This window comes from Echinops telfairi, unplaced genomic scaffold (assembly GCF_000313985.2).
Source record: "Echinops telfairi isolate 266 unplaced genomic scaffold, ASM31398v2 ScPeMD7_5592;HRSCAF=6446, whole genome shotgun sequence".
In the NCBI taxonomy this organism is placed as follows: Eukaryota; Metazoa; Chordata; class Mammalia; order Afrosoricida; family Tenrecidae; genus Echinops; species Echinops telfairi.
The window spans coordinates 24,373,164-24,377,878 of record NW_022109491.1 but is presented as its reverse complement, the minus strand read 5'-3'; positions in this window follow the sequence as shown (position 1 = coordinate 24,377,878).

Genomic DNA, 4,715 nt, shown 5'->3' with positions numbered 1-4,715 from the left:
GCCTGGTCTCCCAGCCGGGCCCCCCCTGTCCCAGAGCCTGCGATTCCTGGGGTGACCGCTTACAGGGGTTGTTGATCCTCCTCCCAGGGCTCAGGACAGAGCCTAGCGCACAGGAGACCCCCGGGGGACGGCCAGCTGCTGTCAGGACCATCATCCGAAGGTGCACTCCACAGATACTGTTTTGCACACCTACTAGACTGATGGCAGGCACTGAGTGTGACAGCTCTGAAGGGAGCCGAATAAGCCCCCTGGGCCGTCGGGCGACCTTACAACAGAAGAGAGCATTTGGTGGCAAGCTTGGGCTCCAATCAGCCTTATGTCGGGGAGGGCTCCCTGAACACTGAACACGGTGGTCCCCACCACCGGCCACTAACCCACTGCCACCGAGCCCATTCCGACTCACAGTGGCCCTACACCACAGAGTGCAACGGCCCCCTTGAGCTTCTGAGATTTTCAATCTTTGCAGGAGCAGACAGCCTCATCTCTTCCCCTAGCAGCGACCAGTGACTTTGAACCCCTGACCTTGTAGTTTGCACCTCAGAACAAGAAATGTCTGACTCAGAGGGCCTGGGGTCCCCGTTTCCACGAGTTCCCAAAGACCACACTGTGAGAACCATTAGAGCAGAGAGAACTGAGGCCATCGTGTCTGGGAAGGGGGACTCTATGGGGGCAGTAATAATCACCTAAGTCACCTGGAACACTTTGACCCCCTCCCCAATCTTGAATCTTGTCCAGGTGAGGATCACTCTGACCGCAATGGACAGGTGAGCAAACTGAGGCCTAGCTCTCTGGAATCTCCAAGCTTAAGCGCTTCATAGCTTAACCTACCTCTGGACCCTACCCTGGGGGTGCTGGGGTTGCTGGGAACCCTTGGAGGAGGGGCTGTGGCAGGTCTGGCTCTCCTACTGAAATTACTTTTCTACCCCTTGCCCCAAACTCCTTTTTGGGAAAGTGTGAATACAATGTCTTCTACCTACAGACCAAGGCCACACCTGTTCGTCATAATTTCATGCATGTTCACGTGACAGGTAATATTGAGTGTGTACTGTGGGCCACACACCAGGCTGGTTACGGGGGACACTACATTGACAAAGCCTGACATTTCCACATGCTGTAGGTAAAAATGAAGAAGCCCTGGTGGCACTGTGGGTTAGGTGTTGGGCTGCTAAGAGTGAGGTTGGTGGTTCAATCCCACCAGCCTCTCCTTGGGAGAAAGATGAGGTTCCTGAGCCCTTAGAGTTTTACAGTCTCAGAAACCCAATGTGCACTGTCATCAAGTCAATGCTGACTCACAGCGACAGACACCGTAGGACAGGGTGGAATGGCCAGTACCTGTGAGTGTTTTGAGACTGTAACTATTCATAGATGATAGAAAGCCTGTCTCTCTCCCAAGGAGTGACTGGTGATTTCAAACTGCTGACCTTGCTAACTGCAAGGGCAGCCCAATACAGAACCACTACACCAGCAGGGCTCCTCAGGAATCCTGAGTTGGGATCAACTTGATGGCGGAGGGGATGTGGAATGATACACCAATGCCAGGAGGGTCAAGACTCTCTGAGAGGGTGTCCAGGGCGCCTGTCTCTAGGACAGGGTCTAGGGAGGAGAGTGAACCTTGTTTTAAGGTACAAAAGTAACCCCGGTCTCAAATATAATGGAAAGAGTACGTTTATGAAGTCTTCAAAGAGACAAAGACAACACAAAGACACAGACACATTATTGGAATAAAGGGATAAAGCACTTGGCCATAATAGTGTCTGAGGGTTCGGTCAGGATGCTAGTTAAATAAGACATGGAACAAAAGACACTGTCACCAATTCATGATTGGTGGCAGATCAATACATCACAGCTACAGATGGGACTATGGAAGGTACACTATGTTAGAGAGGAGAACTTACTAGATTGGTCCAGGGCCTTCTGGCCAAGGAAGGTGGTCAGGGCATGACTGGTGGGGCATGACTCAGGACTGTGCAATCCCAGGATAATCTAGAATTTCCATCAAGGGCACACCCAGGCAAGCCCCTTAGAGAGACTGCGCCTCCGGTGAAGATAATCCACTGTCCAAGGCACTCTGCCTGAGGGCAAGATTATCAACATCCTGGATTAATGATCAGAAGGAATTCAATGGAGGCTTCATCTAGAGAGGGGGACGCTGCCAATGGACTTTGGGCTTTCACTATTATTTATGGCCTTCTGCAAAGGAGTGCGCAGAATTTACACTCTAATCCAACCTTCTTTTTTCCTAATACATAGGGCCTGAACTCAGACCCTTGGACTCACCCTACAGGAATTGATTTTACCAATAATTTAAAGTATTTTTTTTAAAGCTCCCTGAGCATATTCGTCTTTACATTTTAAGTCAGCGTGCTGCGATAGAATGTACCATACATTGCATAAGTGTCTTTTTAATGAATTATTTTAAAATATATATTCAAAACATCCTTAGGTCTCCTTCCTCTCTGCTCGCACAGTGGCTGGTACTGCGGCACTCAATAAATATTTGGGGAACTGGATTCGCCCATGTGACCAAAAAATAGAAAAGAGAGAGGGCATTCACTGGAAACTGCTGCCCAAACCCGACAGCCACACAAAGACTGTCCTGTCTGGGAGGCTTTTTTCTACATCACAGGTCCTGGGGGGTTTGGGGAAGTGTTTTTCTGAACAGTCAGGGTTCTCCCTGCATGAGGAGCTGTTTCATCCCTCCCACTTGCCTTTTTTTTTTTAAGTTTTTACTCACTAAGAATTAGAATACCCCCCCACTCCCACCCCCCGCCACAGCAGCTCACAGCAGCACCCAAAAGACAGCCCCAGGACCAGCCCTTGGGAGCTTGTTGGAAATGCAGCATTGAGGGCTCTGCACTTGACTAAGAACTCCAGGTGACGGGAGGACATTCAAGTTGGAGGTGAACATTTTAATTATTAAAAAAAAAAAGTGGCTTCTTGCGTAAGAGAACACAGCGGACTTCTCACAATCGAAGAACAGGCATCTAGGGCCAGTTGATGTCTACTAATAAAACCCTGGAGCCCTAGTGGCATCCTGGGTTACGTGTTGGGTTATACTGACCTCAAAGTCTGAACCTACCAGCCATTCTGAAGGAGAAGATGCAGCTTTCTACCCCCATAAAGACTTACAGTCCCGGGTCGCTGTGAGTCAGCATCGACTCGGTGGCAGTGCGACTAGGGAGCCCAGAGGACAGAACAGTGCCCCGGTGGCACAGTGGGTTAGCACCACGTTGCTAACCAGAAGGTTAGTGGCTTGGACCCACCATCTTTCTCTGACGTCTGCTGCCGTCGAGATTAGAAGCTTCAGAAACCTTAAGGGGGACCTCTGCTCTGTCCTCCAGGTTTCTAGGAGGTCGATGGGAGTGGTGGTTTGGTAAGAGTAACACTGTACGTGTGGTTTCAGAGGCTGTAAATCAAAATCCTCACGGTGGGGAAAGACACGCTGACGGATTTCTCTGAGCGCACAGAGATGTCAGCAGGTCAACCTGAGCTGAGAGTGGCCAAGGACCTCTTTATAACAAACCTGCCTGGGGCAGCTCTGCTTCCAACCTGCACCTCGCCCACCGGAAGGAAGGAGAAGAAGGAAGCCCAAGTGCTCTAAAACAAATCTCACAACCTCAAGCAACCCCATTCTTGGCTTAAATTATAAGCACCACGAAGCATTATCATGAAATGTTGCCTGTAAGAGCGCCCACCTTCCGTGGCCAGCGTGGCCTGTGTTGGTTTGTACTTTCAGGTTCTTTGATTTTATGAAGAACGTTCGACTCAAAGCCATTAGGTAGGAACGGCTCTCCAATGTTGTCATCTACCGGTCACTCTGGGACCAAGGGCAGGAGTGGCGACGTCAATGCCAAGACTTAGTAGCAGGAAATGCAGGCCAGGACCCAGCCGCCCATTCTAGAGGGGGGCTTGGCCCCCAGCAGCTCCTCTTTTAGCCTTAATGAGGGACCGGACTCCCTTCATTCACTTTAAAATGTCCCTGTGGAGGGCAAAGGGACTCTCCCTGCAAATGAAAAGAGCTCATTAAGAAGTACTTTCTTAGACTCAGAGGAGTCCTGCTGGGAAGATGGGGTCAGGTCCACCCAAGCAACCGCCCCACCCCACCCCACCCCCATCCTCCCTGATCACAGTCTTATCCCCCAGGCTGGACCTTTTTAAAACATTAATTATTTTGACATCATCACCTATGTGTTCACATGCAGGTATAAGAAAGAACACGAGTAATGCCATTTCTCCAGGAACTTTCTTGAAGCGCTGGATCCTACACCCAATTTCCCTCGACGCTAACATCTTACAGAAACTGGAGTTCCATGCCACAAGCAGGATATTGACTTCGCACTGCCAAGATACAGAACATCCCCATCACCACAGGACCCTGCATGCACGTGTCCCAAGGGCATTCTACCAGGTCGTCTTTATATGAAAGCCTGGAGGGAAGCCGATGGTAGACAGATGGATGCTGTAATCTTTAGCAGCCCAATCTTCTCTGTCACTCCTTCAGCACGAGCAGCACAGGGAAGATAGACGGGCCCCGAGCTGGTGAAAATACCTGTCAAGAACAACACAAGCAAAGGCAGACTGAAGAACTGTTCTGGATTCAAATAATGATGATAATCATAATAATTTAAAAAGGAAAGAGACAAGACCATGCAATGCACCCTGTGATCCAAGATTGGATTCTGGATGTGAGTATAGAATTGCTTAAAAAAAAAAAA